The sequence below is a fragment of the Procambarus clarkii genome, chromosome 72 (assembly GCF_040958095.1).
Source record: "Procambarus clarkii isolate CNS0578487 chromosome 72, FALCON_Pclarkii_2.0, whole genome shotgun sequence".
NCBI classification, from domain to species: domain Eukaryota; kingdom Metazoa; phylum Arthropoda; class Malacostraca; order Decapoda; family Cambaridae; genus Procambarus; species Procambarus clarkii.
This window is the reverse complement of record NC_091221.1, coordinates 11575780-11596693: the sequence shown is the minus strand read 5'-3', so window position 1 is coordinate 11596693 and position 20914 is coordinate 11575780. Positions and strand designations below refer to the sequence as shown.

Genomic DNA, 20914 nt, shown 5'->3' with positions numbered 1-20914 from the left:
TAACAATCCTAACGTCGAAATTATTTGTCGAATCTTGCCTTAAAGCTATGGATGGAGGTGGCTTCCACAACTTCCTTCAGTCCATTCCACTTGTTGACTATCTGTACAGGGTACGAGTATTTCCTCAATTCCCCTTATTTTTTTTAATATGAGGACTAGCTACCTTTTTCCAGATTTCTGGATTTCCTGTCTGAAGCATTTTATTAACAAAAAATTGATAACAGGTGACAAAGTACTTCTGAAGCCATAGTAAGATTAGGGTGGACCTAATTTCACTATGATTAGATTGATTTTGTCACATCTAGTCCCTCCAGGTGTTTTCTTACTTCTTCAGTGACCACAATGTCATCCATTGTTTCTTCTGACTCTTCATCTTGCAACCTTGGTCTCCATGCTGGTTCTAATATAAAGGCTTCCTGAAATCTTTTGTTGAGTTCCCCACATTCTTTATTATCATTTGGTATGAGAATTTCTCCTTGTCTCCTCAATCTAAGTAAATACTCTTGAACTGTTTTGTTCTCCTTATATGGCTATAGAACAGCTGTGGCTGATCCTTGACGTCTGCAGCAATGTCGTTTTCAAATTACCTCACAGATTCTCACCTAAATCATTTGTATTCATTTTTTTTTCGTGCCTCTCTATTGCCTGCTGTTCCTTGTTCTCTGCACTTTCTCCAGGCTTTATTGTCTTTTCTTTACCTTCCTTACATTGCCAGTTAAACCAAGGGCTTTACTTCCTTTTCTGGTCCGCCTCCTCCTTCAGAGTCAAGAACTGCTCCCTTTCATCGCCACATTTACTAGTAAAGACGTCCATCATCTTATTTGCTGGTGGTGGAGGCTAGGTGGTGGTAGTGGTGATGGAGGTAGGTGGTGTTGGAGGCTAGTTGGTGTTGGAGGCTAGTTGGTGGTGGAGGCTAGTTGGTGGTGGAGGCTAGTTGGTGGTGGAGGCTAGTTGGTGGTGGAGGCTAGTTGGTGGTGGAGGATGAGAAGCTCGGCTTGGTTGGTTCAGGAGATGCGTAATCAACTCTGGGAAGTTTGGTATGGGTGCTGATATTACCCCTCCGTCCCTCCCTCCCCCTCCTTCTCTGGGGTGGGGGAGGAGGGGCAAGGGGAGGGGGGTGGGGGCGCTTTAGCCAGATAGGAAATTCGCCAGGTGAAAGTGTGAGGGGTGATGGGGGGGAATGGGGGGTGGTGAGACCCGGAATGACGCTCTCACCTCCCTCACCTCTACTCTCACCTCACTCACCTCTACTCTCACCTCCCTCACCTCTATTCTCGCCTCTCTTTCTGCCTCACCAACATTCACCTGAACACTTTTTCTCTTGTTTTACTTCTGCTGTTTGCCTCTCTGTGGGGGTCCCGCGGACCCCCCTCTGTTGACCCCAGTGATGACCTCCTTGCTCGATCCTGCAGACACACACACACACACACACACACACACACACACACACACACACACACACACACACACACACACACACACGTTAGCTAAATTCGATTTTTGACAATAAACAATTGAACATAAGACCAATGTTATTTCACGGCTCATTGGCTGGTTACGGTGGTCTCGTAGCCTCTCATGCAGTTCCTACCTCCCTCACTACACTCCCTCACTACACTCTCCAGCACAGTGTTTCCCTTATCAATATATATGCCAAAGATAATACGAATGATTAGTATCACGTTAATGATATTAATGATATTATGTTCTCATATTGTATTTTTTTCATTTATTGTACATGAAAACTAATGTACTGCACACCTCTTGTTGGAGAGAGAGGACTCAGCCTGGTAGAGAGAGGACTCAGCCTGGGAGATAGAGGACTCAGCCTGGGAGAGAGGGGACTCAGCCTGGGAGAGAGAGGACTCAGCCTAGGAGAGAGAAGACTCAGCATGAGCGAGAGAGAGAGAGGACTCAGCCTGTGAGAGCATATATCATCTAACACACGAAAACAGTTCCATGGCTACCTGCGACGGAACTGTCACCTCCACTTTTTAAAAGTAAACCCAACCCTACCTAACCTCTTGTATTCTATCCTATCCTAGCCTAACCTAACCTAAATGTATCCTAGCCTAACCTAACCTAAATGTATCCTAGCCTAACCTAACCTAAATGTATCCTAGCCTAACCTAACCTAAATGTATCCTAGCCTAACCTAACCTAAATGTATCCTAGCCTAACCTAACCTAAATGTATCCTAGCCTAACCTAACCTAAATGTATCCTAGCCTAACCTAAATGTATCCTAGCCTAACCTAAATGTATCCTAGCCTAACCTAACCTAAATGTATCCTAACCTAACCTAAATGTATCCTAACCTAACCTAAATGTATCCTAGCCTAACCTAACCTAAGTGTATCCTAGTCTAATCTAACCTAAATGTTTGTGCACCTTGTTATGCACAAGGTGTGTGACGTCGTAAGTATTCTGGCTCAGGTTTTGCATCTCACTCGAGTAGAGTTGGGAAAATGTAAGATGCACCAGAGGAGTTGATTAGGTCCCTAGCAATATAGGATTTGTGTTCTTTTCCCCCTCCTTTCCTCCTCCTTTTACAAATGAATATTTGTAATCAAGCATTTCCAATCAAGCATAATCTGGCATTTCAAGCGGAGGGCAAGAGTGGTTGATGTTGTGAAAGTCACGAGTATGTTGGGTGAGGAATGTTTGACCAGTGGGACGGTGTTGTGGCTGCTTCCACCGTCCTGCTCGGGTCCCACCGCCCTGGTCCCACCGTCCTGCTCGGGTCCCACCGCCCTGGTCCCACCGTCCTGCTCGGGTCCCACCGCCCTGGTCCCACCGCCCTGGTCGGGGTCCACCGCCCTGGTCGGGCCCCACCGCCCTGGTCGGGTCCCACCGCCCTGGTCGGGGTCCACCGCCCTGGTCGGGCCCCACCGCCCTGGTCGGGTCCCACCGCCCTGGTCGGGTCCCACCGCCCTCGTCATCACAATGGTTGGCGGTTAACAGTAGCCGAGCAATACATATATTCGGTGTTGACAATTCTACCTCCGTGCTACTCTTAGCTAAATATAAACCAAAATGAATCTGTAAATCAGCCACGTTCTCGACTCACGCTTGGGGGGATCCTGGGTTCAATTCCAGTGCCGGATAGAAATGGCTGAGCATGTTCCCCTTCCACCTAATGCATCTGTTCACCTAGCAGTTAGGCAATTGTTGTGGGGATTGTACCCTGGGGAAGGTCAGTAGTTTGACCTTGGGGTGGGGGGGGGAACTCGATGTATATGTATATATGTATTCCACCGCCGCCCACAGGAAGGGTATGGGGTGCATAATAAATGACTGAACCAAGTTTTGAAAGGTCTAAAAACAAGCGCGGATATAACTTGAGTATAAGATGATACAAGCAGGGTGTTGAAAACAGCAGGTGGAGGCAGAACTCGTAACAATGTAATCAAATGAGACCATTTTCAGTTCAAAAGGAAATGAGTAACCATTGGTTGGAGTGAGCAGCGTTGGACAAGCACGCAGTAAGGAGGAACTTGTGTCATGTCAGCAGTGATAGGCTATAATAATGAATTATGTCAACAGTGATGGGTTGAGATAATTGTGTCAGAAGTGACGGGATGAGATACTGAATTAGCACTGATGGACTGAGGTAATGAATTAAGTCAGCAGTGATGCACTGAAGCAATGATTATCTTCCCTGGGAGCCAATTATCTCAAGTCAAACAGCCACTTGGCCTCATACTAAAGATTTCGTCAAATTCTGTATGGCTGCAATAGCTACTAATATGCAAATGAAAAGTTAAAAATTTATGGTAAATCAAAAACAAATCATTAAAGCATTGACCAATGCCCGACCAACTGTCTGTATGGATAATTCGGGGCCTTGGGAACTGGGCAATTAGTTATCTCTAGCAGTTCGGTCATAACAACAGAACACCGTTCCGTCGTTGGGAATGACATGAGATAAAAGTTACTTTTAATGTACACTTAGGGTGATGACCCCTAGTGTGTCATGAGTGGGAGCTGATAAAGCCAGTATTAGTAACGTCACCCAACACTTTCTCCACTCCCTGTCCGCCATGCTCTCACCCACGGCGACCGCCCACTCCAGGATCACTTCCTCCCTTGAACAAATCCACAAGGGCCGTGATGAGGATTCGAACTTAGGCCCGGGATCATCCCAGAGGCTGCAGGATCCGTGTGACGTCAGTGGAACTCCCGGTTACAATTCTTTTACCATGTCATGGCCTAGTCGACTAATGGTCAGCGTCTGGGATCATCCCGGACGTAGGTTCGAATCCTCATCACGGCCCTTGTGGATTTGTTCATCTGATGCATCACGCTATTGTGATTTCTGTGTGTACTTCCTCCCTTGTCAACTCTGCTCACTTGTTTATATTACCTAAATATGCTCCCTGGTTTTTCCTGGTGAATTATCAACTTTCCAATTCGAACTATCGACTTTTTCAATTCGAACTATCAACTTTTCAAGGCATACTATCAGCTTTCAAGGAGTTCTGTCAACTTTTCAGTTCGTATCATCAATATTGCAAGGTCTATATCAATTTGTCATCGTTCAGCTGCACCGACACTGATAACACTGTATGGAGAATGTTAAGTGTAGTAACACTGTATGGAGAATGATAGGTATGGTAACACTGTATGGAGAATGATAGGTATGGTAACACTGTATGGAGAATGTTAAGTGTAGTAACACTGTATGGAGAATGATAGGTATGGTAACACTGTATGGAGAATGATAGGTATGGTAACACTGTATGGAGAATGATAGGTATGGTAACACTGTATGGAGAATGATAAGTATGGTAACACTGTATGGAGAATGATAGGTATGGTAACACTGTATGGAGAATGATAGGTATGGTAACACTGTATGGAGAATGCACCACGTGGCAGTACGGTATGGAGACTTCTAGATGTGGTAACACTGGAGAGTGACTGGCATGGGATAAAAGCAGAGTTTGAGTGCACTATTGCAGAGCGTGAAAGTGAAGGTAAAGTGTTTAGCTTGGTAAGTGGGCTCCTCCACGGGCAAGAGAAAGCCATCCAACCTGCCCAGCGCGAGAGGATAGCCTGGTCCAACTGAGAAATTGCCTCCGTTTTTTATTTTTATTTTTTTTGCACATGTGGGTTCTGACTCCTGTTAGCAGGCTCCTGTTAGTAGGCTCCTGTTAGTAGGCTCCTGTTAGCAGATTAGCAGGGAACAGACGAGTTCTGACTCCTGTTAGCATCCTACGTGTCCCTTCCCATAGCTTACGGTAAGCCTTACTCATTAATATTCCCTGGAACACGTCCTGCCCATCGGTTTACAACCAGGCAGTGCTACAGTGCTCAGAGAGTTCAGCGAACTTGTTCACCAAGGACTCGGAGGTTTAGCGAAGCTTATTCACCAAGGACTCGGAGGTTCAGCGAAGCTTATTCACCAAGGACTCGGAGGTTCAGCGAAGCTGGTCATGTTTTCTGGTGTAAGACTAACTTTGCAATATATAATTAAACTACTGCTAAAGTGTTTATTTTAAACTGAAGTTATAATGCCTCGATTTGAGGCAGAGTTCAGTGTCTTAAGTCAGGTTGATGCTTTTATCACGGGGCTCACTTTGGAGAGTTACTTTTCATATTAGATATGCATGTGAGTAAAGGGTAATAGAAAAAAACAATATACAAGTATAATTGTAGGAGCCTCACAAGCCTCCCCAGGATGCCGTATATTCTCTTCCCCAAGGCGTAAGGTTCCCACAAACATAAGCCAATGAGGTAACCTTTTAACTACACATCTGTATACGTGTCATTTATTCTTGTATCAAAAAATGTAAATTCTAAACGATAAGACCCCCCAAAACCACAGGTATTTCGTCACACCTTAAGTGTTAATGTCATCTTGCCAAGCATGACACGACTGGCATCGTGACAGGCTAGACATGACACAGTTACGACACGCCTCACGACAGGCTAGACATGACACAGTTACGACACGCCTCACGACTCCCTAGTACAAACCTGACACACTTACCAAACCACTCTCTCACTCCTGCCACCCAACCGTTGTTTAACCTCGTATTTTGCGAAATTTCAAAGTATATGTGGCTGCAAGTTCATACATTCTAACGTATAATAGGCTAAGAACATAAAATTGAATGCCAATTAATAATATTCAAATGTTTAAGCTATAATATGTGTTATACGAAGCTCTTCGATGTCACATATGAAGAAGCGCGAATGTTTACACACATGACTTAACAGTTAATGATAATTGTTTGCTTAAAGCAAAGTTGAATAGACCTTGATTAAAAAAAGAAAAAGGGGGAATGTAGAGAATGTGTGTGACTGCTTAATTGTAGTTCTTAACAAGTATAAAAATAATCCAATACCTGTATTTTCATAAAGATTTAAACAAACATATTGAAGATGACTTTATATAAAGTAAATAATTAATTTATTAACAAACTAATTCAAGCAAAAAAATGTCGGGTCTGTTGAAAGCCAAGTTCCGTCTTTGGGACCCACCAAGCTAGCATGAAGTAATTAGTAATTAATAAGACTATATCTTTCTTTTCAATGTGTTCTATTATTAGAAAGTCAAATAATTGTAAATTCTGTACGAACACTTCAACAATACTATGGCATCTGGTAAGTTGAATGAGGTTGATCACATTAACCGGATAGAACACAAATATTTTCTGTATTACAATATCGTTATAAAACATTAATCTTTAACAACAGAGTTTTTTTAACTAGCATAATTATGTTAACTCACTCCAACTACCATATTCTGCTCTCATTATTAGTTGTATTTAAATTATAACAGGACCTTTTCTAACTGCATTGTATAAAGCAAGCCTATCGTAGTTCCTGTAAATAATCTGTTCCCAGATTTAGTTTTGCTTCTATTAATAGTCGACATAACTCTGTGGGCAGCAGTGCTCGAGTGAGGTAACCGTAGCAGTGTTCTCATAAATGTCTGAACATTTGGATGTGTTGTGTTCATTCCAGTTGACAAATTAACGTCGTCAGCCTATATTTAACGTCGTCAGCTTATATATAACGTCGTCAGCGTATATTTAACGTCGTCAGCTTGTATATAACGTCGTCAGCCTATATTTAACGTCGTCAGCCTATATTTAACGTCGTCAGCTTATATTTAACGTCGTCAGCCTATATTTAACGTCGTCAGCGTATATTTAACGTCGTCAGCGTATATTTAACGCCGTCAGCGTATATTTAACGCCGTCAACGTATATTTAACGCCGTCAGCTTATATTTAACGTCGTCAGCTTATATTTAACATCGAAGCAACGCCAGACTGACTCATGACCTTGCTGCTACGGATGGTAGTAATATACGCATTGAATCGCGAGCCTTCTTCCATATCGGAGAGAAGGTCGGCTCTAGGTGGCTGGGTACGGCTTTCCCCGAGGCTATGGCTGGGTAGGTCTTTCTCTCTGGGGTTGTGGCTGGGTAGGTCTTTCTCTCTGGGGTGGTGGCTGTCTGTGTGGGTCACCCCGAGGCTGTGGCTGGGTAGGTCTTTCTCTCTGGGGTGGTGGCTGTCTGTGTGGGTCACCCCGAGGCTGTGGCTGCGTAGGTCTTTCTCTCTGGGGTTGTGGCTGTCTGTGTGGGTCACCCCGAGGCTGTGACTGGGTAGGTCTTTCTCTGGGGTTGTGGCTGTCTGTGTGGGTCACCCCGAGGCTGTGACTGGGTAGGTCTTTCTCTGGGGTTGTGGCTGTCTGTGTGGGTCACCCAGGCACCTGACTAGGGTTGCCGTTACAAAAGCAGGCAGCATCACAGCTTGTCTGTCTCTCGTGTACCATTAAGAACATCCGTCGAGTTGGCAAAAGTTACTAGCGAGTGATTCATCAAGGAAGGCCACAACAGCTGCGACTACGGAAGGTGTTAGGCAGCCATGTGTGAAGTCTCCGAATGTCTGCTTGGCGTTACCTGATACAAGCAGCGCTGACAGACACTCTCCATGTATTTACTACTACTTTACGTTTTCGTATAGTCGGCGCACTAGGTCTAAATGGGAGAGAGTAATCAGCGATGTGAATCAGTCATGCTTGTCGCATCTCGTTTTCTGTTTCTTAACTCGCAGCATGTCCGTCGAGGGGGCGTCCTTGGAGCTCACGCTAACGGCGGTGTTCGCTCGACTGATGTTGTGACAGGTTTCCGGTTCCTGTTGTCTTGTATTCTGTCTTGTATTCTAGCGTTTTTACCGGTCGTTCCCGCGATAATGACGGTAATTGTTTAGGTATGTGAGGCCACGAGTCTTGAGCGTCCGGACCTGACTGGGGCGCAGCACAGCTCCTGGTGTAGTTCCATCTGCCATATGGACTGTCGGAGTCTATCTGACTCCGGCAGGTTCTCCACCGGCTATGATAGACTCGTTAAAAACATTTGAAACTCATTAAAGTTACGGCATTTAAAGGGTTATTTTAAGTTGAAGTAGAGCGTGGTTATTTCAAAGAACGATTAAAGTTAGAGTAAATGTGCTTAAATCCAAGTGGGAGACTGGTGGGGTCCCAGTGGTCTGTGCTGGGACCTCCGTTGTTTACCGCTGTTATGGCTCGGCTGTTGAGTTGTATAGTCAAAACTTGAAAAAACCGACCCTACAATTCCGATTCGTCGCTTACGAATTCACGAAATGACTTGATAACCTCAACGACGGTTTTGCCAGCCCAGCTGGTCTCTCTTGGCACTGTCGCCCCAGCAAAAGCTTTCCTGAGCTCGATGATTCGTTCGAAACTACGACAATTACGACCTAATGAGCAAGTAAATGAACAAGCACCCCTCTTGGTGGGGTGTTTGTGGGGGAGGGGTAAGAGGTGCGTGTGTGCGAGTGCATGCATGTTTGCATCACAATACGTGAACATGGGTACAATGTGAAGTCACAATATTATTGCAGAGTGCGCGGCTAATAAAGGCTAGTGACAAGTGAAAGTCTGAATCCCTCCCCACGCTCCCCTTGTCACGTCTGACTGCCCTACCAGTTTTGCCTGTTAAAATAACGCAAAAAGTTCACACTCTTGAATTCATAATTACGTAGTTTCTGCCTGTTCTGCTCAGTCACAGTCAGCGGGCTCGGATCACAGTGCATTAGGCTGTGATGTGGTGCAGGCTGACTCCATACACAGTTTCAAATGTAGAGCCCAGTAGGCTCAGGGATCTGTACACCAATTAATTGAACTAGCAGGTCCATTGTTTATCACAATGAAATGTGTGAAGTAAAACATGTGTATGGGGGCAAGTAACAAAGTCAGCAGACTAACAAAGTTGTCACAGCTCAAATAAGACTTGGCTAAAAGTATCTCTGGCACTTCGGCTTGTATAGGGATCTAGATGAAGTAAAGTGTAAAGTGTGTGGACAAAGACAGGGACACACACTTGAGCACTATATCTTGGATTGTAGTAAAATTGAGCCATTTAGAGATAAATCTAAGCTCACGCTGTATATGGCAACCTATCTTATTACTAAGGATAAAATACCTGAAGTCCTTACACTGAATTCATATTTCGCTCTCAGTAGATAAACGACATATGAGATTAAGAAACAAGTAGTGTATTATGAAGACTAATAACAAACAGCAGCTCCCTTATGACTAATATCTCCATCGCTCAAACAATTATGTATTAGCGATAAGACCGCAAGCACAACTAGGTGAGTACACTTCTCATTAAAATACCCCTACATTGAACACTAACCTGCTTGTTAATGCTACAATAATTGGCTGTAGATATTGGTATAGACTTAGGGGGAGGGAGAGAGACACTTAAGGGAGTTAGTGAGAGATAATTAAGGGAGACAGTTAAGGGGAGAACATTTAAGGGAGTGCCTGGTGATCCCCACCGTGCCAGGTAAGTCCACTACGGGCTCACCATAGCCCGTGCTACTTGGAACTTGTTCCGAGTAGCTGAATCTATAACAACAGATCCCCAGCACTGTACAGTGCAGGAGGGGGCCACCAGGCACTCTGGCTACCCAGGATATATTCCCCAAGTATACTTGACAAGTGGGTCATATCTACTTCTAGCTCTCGAAAATATCGACGTGTAGAAATGTTTTGTAAACAAACCCGGGGATAACTTCCCTTCAATTCTGTCTTCAGGTCTACAGATTGGCAGCAACATTCATGTTGATTATGGGAACATCCCCCCGCCCTCCCGCTCCTGCGATGAGATCATACAACTTTGAGAAGGAGAGTTTAGGGAAAGACATTCCTCGCTGGTAAAGTTGATCACGAGTGTTGTAATGTCTTACTCCACTGGCGCCAACCTGAAGCTGTTACCAAGGACAAACAGGTATGGAACCCGTTTCTTCCTGGAATGATATGGTCACACACGACACCTTTGTTGTTTTATAACACTGAGGCTGGAAACATTCCGTGGAGGGTGCTGGTGTGACAGCGTGGCCCAAGGAAATGTATATGTTTATCTCTCAGAATGTTCGGTAATACGTTTATTGCTTGTGATGTGTGTCTATGTATGTATTAACACGATGTACTGAACGGGGTGAGAATAGCTTGAGCTGCCTCATCCCTTTGTGTGTATTTTACCTCAATAAACTTATTTCAATTTCAGTTCAGCGTGGCCCAAGGTCTTCCTGGTGGGAACACACACATCACTCACGCGCCCAAATGTCTCCACCAACGAAACAGCAATTTGCACACAGCTCGTCAGCTTGGAGTGTAAACACTGCAACAACCTCGTAAAAATGCAAACACTTCTCTGCCTAATAAACCGCACTTGTAGAGACACCTTAATAGTTATGACACGCAAGTCTTGATGTAAAGGTTACCCCTAAATACCCGATAGTTGCTGAAATGGTTCACTTTTAACCGGTAGTTGCTGAAATGGTTCACTTTTAACCGGTAGTTGATGAAATGGTTCACTTTTAACCGGTAGTTGCTGAAATGGTTCACTTTTAACCGGTAATGATGAAATGGTTCACTTTTAACCGGTAGTTGATGAAATGGTTCACTTTTAACCCGGTAGATGCTGAAATGGTTCTCTTTTAACCCCATATTAGCGCATCACCACCTTCTCACCCACCCCCCTTTATCAGAAGTAATTATCTCCCCTCAGTGTAGCTCCCTCACCTGTCCTCCGCTCCAGGTCCACACATGGGGACACTTCACTTGTTATTTCCTCAGTGGGAATCACTAGATTCCCACTAAATCGTCATGACTCGCGTCTAGTCAGCGCAGGATGTACCAAACACATGTCCAAGCTATGAATCTCTGATTTAGCTGTGTTGTAAGTATGGTGTCCCAGAGTGTATGGATCTGCAGCACGCTTGAGGGGACAGTGCCAGGGGACACCTGTGAGGGGACAGTAAGAATCAGGGACAAGAGCGAAGGGACATTTGAAGGACACACAAGGGTCGAATGAAAGGTGTAAGTGGAAAGTACAATAGATCGTACCAAAACTGAGGGAAGAAAATGTGTATTGAAGGTGAGGGGAGACTGAGGGAAGTGGCAATGATGAGGGAAGGTTATAACTGAGGGGAGACGCGAATCGTTTTGCAACGAAGGGAAAAGAAAAGGAGTGTTCAAAAGACAATGGAACTCTTACCGAAGCGAAGTTAGTGGACAATCACAAGTCTATTGAAATCAAGGCATTGCAGATCTCAAGGTGGTGCAGGAACTGGTTCAAGTTACGGATAAGGTTAAGGTTGGCGAGGAATAATGGCAAGTCTTGTTTCTGAAACCGAGGAGTAAGCACTTCCGCAAGCATTCTTGCCGGAGTAGCAACTAGTGCTCCAGTTGTAGCAAGTCCAGTGGGGCAGGAGTGGGCCAGTGGTGTCCCAGAGAGAATGCAGGTGTCGTATGTCGTGTAACCGGACGCTACAAGCGTGGAGGTTTATGCCACACTGGCATAAACAGGGATAAACCAGTTTATACCACTGGTGTTGACACTTGACAGTGTCAACAAGACACTGTCAAGAATGTCAACACCGGTCAGCACAACACTGGCAGACAAGCAGCAGTAACTCAAGTTTGTCTTGTTGAAATAAATCAACTGTAGCTATATTGGAGCGGACTCCGCTCCAATATAGAAGCATCAAGAAATATGGGCAAATAGGCCCTCTGCAATTACTTCCATTCTTACCTTCAATACCAATTGTTTCGTGTTCTATCCCGTGTTGAAAGTTTTGTTCACCTCATCCAAAACTGTTATAACATATCACCTCACCCAAAATGCGGGTATAAAATGAAAAATGAAAGCTGTTTAAATCATAGCATAAGTAAGAACTCTGTTTAGTGTTTGCAGGTAACAGTTGTGTGTGTGTAAACTAAAAGTCTTTGAAAATGTAATAAGTTATTACGAAACGCGTTCAAGTGTCGCGTCAGACTAGAAATAAAAATGAATTTTGGAGAATTGATTTTTCAATTTCCATCAACAGTGAAAAGAAACATAAGAAAGATCGAGAAAATTCGTGTTAGAATTATTAATCTTACTTTTTCGGTCATATTTAATAATATATATATATATATATATATATATATATATATATATATATATATATATATATATATATATATATATAATATATATATATGTCGTACCTAGTAGCCAGAACTCACTTTTCAGCCTACTATTCAAGGCCCGATTTGCCTAATAAGCCAAGTTTTCCTGAATTAATATATTTACTATAATTTTTTTCTTATGAAATGATAAAGCAACCCTTTTCACTATGTATTAGGTCAATTTTTTTTAATTGGAGTTAAAATTAACGTAGATATATGACCGAACCTAACCAACCCTACCTAACCTAACCTAACCTATATTTATAGGTAAGGTTAGGTTAGGTAGCCAAAAAAAGCTAGGTTAGGTTAGGTTAGGTAGGTTAGGTAGACGAAAAAACATTAATTCATGAAAATTTGGCTTATTAGGCAAATCAGGCCTTGAATAGTAGGGTGAGAAGTGCGTTCTGGCTATTAGGTACGACATATATATATATATTATATTATATTCTCCCTCTTATCTCTCCAATAATCCGCTGAATCACTCCTCACGCCAACAATCGTAAACAATTATATTAAAGCAATTCCTAAATCACGGTGACTCGCTAACAAGTGACGATCGGACAGCCGGACGCAGTACGGTCATGGTGATTGATGCAACTTTACATTTTTGCTAAGATTTATTTGAATTTTTTTATTTGTTGTGCACTCCATGAGAAGTCGGCGTCGTGACAGTCCAACGGTGGTTGAGGCCGCGGGGACGCTAAGCCCCGGAAGCACCTCAAGGTAGGTAACGACTAATTTAAAAGATAGAGTTCCATGGGATTGGGGATTTATCCTATGTTGGATTACAGCTTGGCTATTTCCAAGAAAACTGAGTTATCACAAATGGAGTTAAATGCAAATGGGAGATTTGAAAGTGGAGTGCCTCGGGCTCTATCTTGGGACCTCTGTTGTTTAGATATATAAACGAGTTAGACACAGGATTGAAAATTATATTTACAAATTTGCAGACGATGCAAAAATAGGACGAGAAATAAATTAGTAAATTTCTAGATGGACTTTCATAATGGATGAAGGAGTGACATGCAGTTTAAAAATTTTAAAATGGGGTTCTGAACTTGGATAATAATAATATATTTCTCAGATATCAGCTGGACAAAGTTGAAATCTGCGATTTCAGTAGGCAAGAAAGATCTGAGAATCATCATTAGTAGGGCTTTTAAGCCAAAAAAAAAGCCTAAATATACAGAATAAAGCAAACAGGATACTGGGATTTATTTCCAGAAGCGGACATACTCAGATAACAAGTTATCTATCCATACTGGATATTACTCAGATAACAAGTTATCCATGCTTGCTAGAGAAAAGTCGAATTCAAAATATTTGCGTTAACAATAGCCTAACAGTATAGATTATAATAGTAATAACGGCATGTATGTATTTTAAGCAGAGTGAGAGGACCGATTAAAGCTGGAATGACCTGACCCCGAGTCAGGTCAATGGGACAGAGGTACCATTTACAGCCAGAATTAAACTGTCTTACATAAAAGTAAGGCGCAGGCGCGTGTACAATAGTGTACGACACCAAGAACATAATTGTTCTCGTGACTGCTGGTGGAACAAGCGTTGAGAAATATCTTTGCGCGCAATAGTGATGTGAATTTTGTGTGGTAAATTTCTTGGTTTGCGCCTGAGCTGATCAGGAAAAGGTAAGCAAGATGTACTGGTGAGATTACGACCCCCACTGATGCCTCCTGCCCTCCTCAACCACACATGTCTAGACATTATCGCTTTTTGTGGGAAGAATATATCTGATTCACACCTTATTTTTGCCCGGAGCAGAACCTCACAAACATTAGGATTTGTCCTTAGCCATTTGTGACAAATCAATCCGGCTAATACCACCCATCACTCGCTGCTTGTAACTTAGAAAAGTAAGATTGTTTGATATTTGTTTTGTAAACATAAACTTATTTACATTTGGTGTGATATATTGTATACATGTTACTTGTATTTATTTCCCTCAACCGTTCAGTCTAAATAACAGTTCTTAAACCTCGCGTATGAGTTAATGTATATAATGTTGGAGTGGCGACTGTAGCCACTTTTTTTTTGAGCTACCATGAGGTCAGCTGGTCACGATTACGACGCTTCCTGTATTGTGACCCCTAGTGCTTCCTTGTGCTTCCCTACACTGCCTACACTCCTAATATTTCATGAGTAAACATTCAACGTATCAATATCTTTTATCAATGTATCAATTATCAATGGGAAAAATAACATCAAATATTAAGTTATTACAACAACTATAATAATAATAATAATTATAATAATAAACTTATGTGTAATAATAACTAGACCATTAAAAGTCTAAATAACACAAACTCGTAGAGAAAGGGATGGGTACAGATCAATTCTTAGTCAGGTATAAACGGCCTAATTAACACCCACAAAAAAGGGTGGCGACCGACACACACTGGTTTTAGTTGGATCAGAGCAGTAAGTCCCCTGAGGTCACTAAGGCAGGGGCCCCTAGGAGGGAGGCGCCCCTAGGAGGTAGGGGCCCCTAGGAGGGACGGGACCCTAGGAGAGAGGCGCCCCTAGGAGAGAGACGCCCCTAGCAGAGAGACCACAGTAGCCACTCCTTGCCTTAACCAGCTGGGTACCAGCGCTCGTGTCTAATTTGAGGTGGCAGTTCTTTTGAAAATAATGATAACATTTGTTAATTTATTCCACTGATCAACTATTCTATTACTATAGTGTGCGTGGGGGAACCTTTTGTGATACGAAGGCCTTCCAATACTTAGCGAAGATTTCATAAGACCGCATGTTTTATAGCAGCAAAAAAGATTGTTTTATATTAGTTTTTATTTATAAAAGAACTGAAAATATTTACAAATAAATTAACAAACACCAAACAACATTCCAGATACAAAGAACACATAAAAACGGAGCTAGAAAAACCAAAATAATACAAGTAACATGAAAATGTGTAGAGTAATCAAGCACATTACACGGAACATGAAAATGTGTAGAGTAATCAAGCACATTACACGGAACATGAAAATGTGTTGCAAATGCCTGAATGGTGGATTTTCTTGAAGGTTATTGTAATACACATTTCTTGAAATGTGAAATTGTAAAGAGGTTCAACCCTTGCAAAACACAACTAGGTGAATACATAGAGTGAGACTCAGTTCTGGATACACAGAGCTAGGCTAGGTGCTAGGTATACATAGGGCTAGGTGCTAGGTATACACAGCTAGGCTAGGTGCTAGGTATACATAGAGCTAGGCTAGGTGCTAGGTATACACAGCTAGGCTAGGTGCTAGGTATACACAGAGCTAGGCTAGGTGCTAGGTATACATAGAGCTAGGCTAGGTGCTAGGTATACATAGAGCTAGGCTAGGTGCTAGATATACATAGAGCTAGGCTAGGTGCTAGGTATACACAGCTAGGCTAGGTGCTAGGTATACATAGAGCTAGGCTAGGTGCTAGGTATACACAGCTAGGCTAGGTGCTAGGTATACACAGAGCTAGGCTAGGTGCTAGGTATACAGAGCTAGGCTAGGTGCTAGGTATACATAGAGTGAGGCTAGGTGCTAGGTATACATAGAGCTAGGCTAGATATACATAGTGAGGCTAGGTGCTAGGTATACATAGAGCTAGGCTAGATATACATAGTGAGGCTAGGTGCTAGGTATACATAGAGCTAGGCTAGGTATACATAGAGCGAGACAGTGTTCGGGCATATAGCCAGAGCCGCAGAAAGTAAAAGTAGGAAAAAAGTTGGTTACTTTGAATGTTAATATTCGAGAATCGCAACTTTCGCAGTTACCTTTCCCTAACACCGTCGTCTACCATCCACACCGTGTCGTTCCCAGACCACCGCTAAGGTGGTCATCTTCCGTACTAACCTCTGAGACATTGGCATGACTTGCTGTCATCTTCATGCAGGAGGCGTTGAAAGGGAGTGTAGGCGACACGAATGTCAAAGATGGCGTGGCGGAAATAGTAAGCGAGGTGGGAGGTGGACAGCAGGGCGGGCAGGAGCCATGTTTAGACTGGTGCCTGTGAGCTGGCCGCGTTAATTGTCGCTGTTCGTAAATTAGCTTACCTTACCTTGTGTTGGTTTCGGGGTTTAGTTTCCCCGCGGCCCGGTTATTGCTCAGGCTTCCTTGTTGATGGACTGGTCAATTAGACTGTTGGACGCGGCTGCTCGCAGCCTGATGGATCAGGTATCCTTTGGAGGTGTCTATCGAGTTCTCGCTTGAACACTGTGTGAGGGGTCGATCAGTTATGTCCCTTATGTGTAGTGGAAGCGTGTTGAACAGTCTCGGGCCTTTGATTTTGGCAGAGTTCTCTCTCAGAGTACTTGTTGCACCTCTGCTCTTCAACGTGGGTATTCTGCACATTCTGCCATGTCTTCTGGTCTCATGTGGTGTTATTTCTGTGTGCAGGTTTATGATCAGCCCCTCTATTTCCCACGTGTAAATTATTATGTATCTTTCCCGCCTGCGCTCAAGATAATACAGATTTAGGCATTTTAATCGGTTCCAATAGGTTAGATGTTTTACTGAGTGGATTCTAGCAGTAAAGGATCTCTGTACGCTCTCCAGGTCAGCAATTTCTTCAGCTTTGAGAGGGGCTATCATTGTGCAACAGTATTCCACTCTAGAGAGCACTAGCGTCTTGAACAGTATCATCATTGATATAGCAAGAAATTACATGTATGAAGTTCCTTCAGCTTAAACTCGGCTTAGTTGAGCACCTCCGATTCATCCTGGGTAGTGTAAGCGTCCACAAGCACCACGTCCTGTCCGAGAATGTAACCAGGAACCATTCGGTCGTCAGGGGACTAATTTGACCAGTTAAATCTTATAAATGTCCGCAGGTCTGATGAGATAAACATCTTTTTCCGGTCATTATAGACCAGTAGAAAAGTAAGAGGCAGACGCACAGTGCTGGCCGGGGACAGGGGGTGAGAGCAGGCGCATCCCAGAGCTACACCACTCCTGCTTGTCGAGTGTACACTGAAAATGAAAGTTCTAGTTAAACAAACTGGGATCACTTGTAATGCTACAACTAGCTAATTTCCGTATAATTTGGAATCATCTCGTTAATGTGCTGCATTTTGCTCGCGAACGTCAATACTTTCTCCTCAACATGACTAGTTTTGTATAATTAGGAAATTACAGGAAATTTTATATTTTCGTCTGCAAATTCAGAGGTGGTCAACTGCCTATGTGTGCTTACGTAATTATGCTTGCATGGGTGGAGGTTCATTTCTTCAGTACCGCCATAAATATAAATAAATACAAAAATAAGAGACAGGGACAAAGCTTAATTAAGTCAGATCAAGTTCAAGTAAGTTTATTAAGGTAATGAAATACATCAAAAAACGATAGAGTAACTTAGGCTACACTCTTCTATAAAAGGTCCCTTTCGTTGTCTGTAAAAAGATCCCCTTAAGGGATCACAATTTTATACAGTACACAACTATTAATAATGAGGTAATGAGGATGTAAATCAACATACAGAGTATTGGGGATTGGCTTTCAGATATACATGTAGCTTTGGCGATTAACTTAATGAGAGGCGGGGGATCTATTGAACTAACCCTCTCATTTCAAAAGGCGGATAGAAATGTACAAGCCATGGTAAAGTATACATAAGTACATAAGAATGAAGGTTTGAATGTAGAAGTCGGAGGCCTATTATATTGAAAATAAACGGTAAAAACGTAGAGTTAATAGATATAAATATTTAGTCCCATATGTTGGATATACCCATGAGAGTTTGGAAGCTGAGATGAACAGATTGTTGGGTCAATGTCGGAAGAGATTACAACCTCTAAAGGGCTTGGCATACTGTGGAAAGGGAGTGGGAGTCCCTGTGCTACTAATGATATACTTGAGTACTGTAAGATCCCATATTGATTATGCTGCACCTGTCATTTCTTGTTTTGTTAAAGGTAGACTGGGCAAGTTGGAGAAGGAACAAAATGAAGATATGAGAATAATCTTAGGATGCACAAGAAATGCTATGGTTGAGATAATGAGGATTAACTGAATCTGAAAAGTATTGATGATAGAATTTCAGAGATGTAGCCTCTGCCATTAGATTAATGAGAGGTGGCGGAGCTAATGAATTAATCCTCTCAGTTAAAAAGGTGGGAAATAATGGACAATGTATAATAAATTACAATAAGAGAGCATATATGAGTACCTTATGTTCTAATGTTATAAAGTATGATGTTATTCCATAATGTATTGCTTTGCCTAAGAGACATTTCACACCACCATGGACATTTCACCTTTGTAAATGCACAATAATGACACAATGTAAAAGACACATCGAACACTTTATGTAGGGCATACGTAAATCTGTGTATCTATGTATTTACGTATGTAGGTTAGCTTTGCATTTTAAAAGCACTGAATCACCTTCTGTGGTTGATTGTTCAATAAACCCTTGAACTATATGTTTAACACATCTCTAACCCTGTCCATGGAGGACAGAAGAAAATGTATATATGCTGGTTAGCATTGTAAATGTGTGGCCACGTCTGAGGTAGAAAATAGTAAAAAAAAAAAATAAAAAACACCACCACGGGAGGATTGTAACGTAGATGTAGTAATTATTCCTCCTGTAAAAGAAAAAAGTATGTATGAGATAGGAGAGCTGAGGGCAACATATGATTGTATAATTAAAAAATGACCTACAGAAAACACTCTACATGTATATTGTGATGGGTCAGTTTTGATCACTGACATCGGCACTGTAGATACTGTTATTGGACGCCGCTTAACTGACAATGTCTCTTCAACGCAGGCTGAACTCCAAGGTGTATTAGCAGGATTACAGTAAGTAGTAAAATGTGGTAAAAAATACCTGTTTCTTTATATGCAATAGAGGAGCGTTGGAGTCTTTAAACAGCCTAAGTTACTCTATCCCTTTGAGATGTATTTTATTGTCTCAATAAACGTATTTGAACTTGTTGCATTCCCTGTTGTCTGGGTTCACCAATCAAGCTAACTGCTGGCTACCTATTTACTGGTAGGTAAACAGAGGCATTAGGTGATAGAAATTAAACGTGCCCAACCATTTCTGTCCCGCGAACTCAAACTCGGAATTCTCGATTGAGTTAAGAACAAACCTAACTGTACTTCCAGGAGCCTCAGGTATTTAATAAGACTCAATTATGTATTTAATTAAATCTTATTATCACGAAAGCCAAACTCATGTGTCGTATAACAAATGTAGACGATAAAGACATATCAACTAGGGCTTAAACACACTTGAGTGACCGTCCCACATCAGAAAGAATTAGGTTTATGCAAACTTTCTACCTGAGAATGGACTCGTTAAGTACTGGTGGTCGAGGCATTGAACCACCTCGTTTATGGCCAGCAAGTCCCTACACAAGTTCCCCAAGTCAATTTTAAAACCTAAACCAATACAAGATATACATTAGGAATGGGGTAAATGATATTTGATAGCGTGGGTGTACAAATGGGGTAGAAAATAGTGAAGGAGTGTGTGTACAATATGAGCCCCGCCCCCAGGAGGGCCTGAGCCCGACCCCGGGGGAGGCAGGGCCGGCCTGCCTCAGTAGACCTCAGCCACTGGTCGTGTGGAGATGTTGACGCTCTCGCTCCTCTTGTGACCTTGTGATCAATCATGCGCCGAGCAATATTTTTAGGTAATATAGTCAAGATGTGTCGTGATGTGGTGATATAATCGCAGGTGAAGGTGATGTTAACGTGAGGAAAGTGATGACCCTTCCTAGACCTGTTGAGGCAACTCTACGTTCACACCCACCATTACTCACTAGGGGAAGGTTGACCCCCCCCTAGTGTACCTATACCAGTGTTAAAGGCCATCAATGTGTGTGTGTGTAGGTTGTGTTTACTGTAAATGTGCTTGTCAAACCCGTAATATCGTGAAAGATTTCATTACGTTATGTTCGTCTCCTTAAGAATGCATTATAATCTGAAGACGTCTCAGAGCTCAAGACTTCTGGTAAGATTGTACATCACCCTAAGCTGATGACTTGTCACTGTTGGCATACAGGTTAATTGGTCACTTTTGTGGCTAATTCCCTTGGTGGCTTGACAGCCGAGTGGACAGCGCTTCGGATTCGTAGTCCTGAGGTTCCGGGTTAGATCCCCGGTGGAGGCGGAAACATTAGGGCAGGATTTATTTCGCCCTAATGCACCTGTTCACCTAGCAGTAAATAGGTACCTGGGAGTTAGACAGCTCCTACGGGCTGCTTCCTGGGGATGTGTAATAAAAAGGTCTGGCTGAGGACCGGGCCGCAGGGACGCTAAGCCGCTAAATCATTCTCGAGATAACCCATTGCCTTATCTAGAGATACGTCTCCCTGGTGTCATTCTGGTATGGTACATCATTTTTGGTGACTAAAGGCCACTTTGGCTCAAAGTTTCTCCCCCCAAACTGATAGTCTAA

The 20914-nt window shown here is 42.7% G+C and overlaps 2 long non-coding RNA genes across 2 annotated transcripts in view; one reads left to right on the top strand and one right to left on the bottom strand.

Moving 5' to 3' along the window:
• LOC123773720 (uncharacterized) overlaps positions 1 to 16797 on the bottom strand; it is a 46483-nt gene extending 29686 nt beyond the window's left edge. Inside the window, exon 1 of the long non-coding RNA XR_006774857.2 lies at positions 16360 to 16797. This is a non-coding gene — a long non-coding RNA (uncharacterized lncRNA). The remainder of the gene's footprint in view (positions 1 to 16359) is intronic.
• LOC123773721 (uncharacterized) lies at positions 1780 to 12295 on the top strand. The gene is made up of 3 exons (XR_011224444.1): positions 1780 to 2000; positions 10082 to 10274; positions 10554 to 12295. It is a non-coding gene; the product is annotated as an uncharacterized lncRNA (long non-coding RNA).
• Positions 16798 to 20914: the final 4117 nt, after the last annotated feature.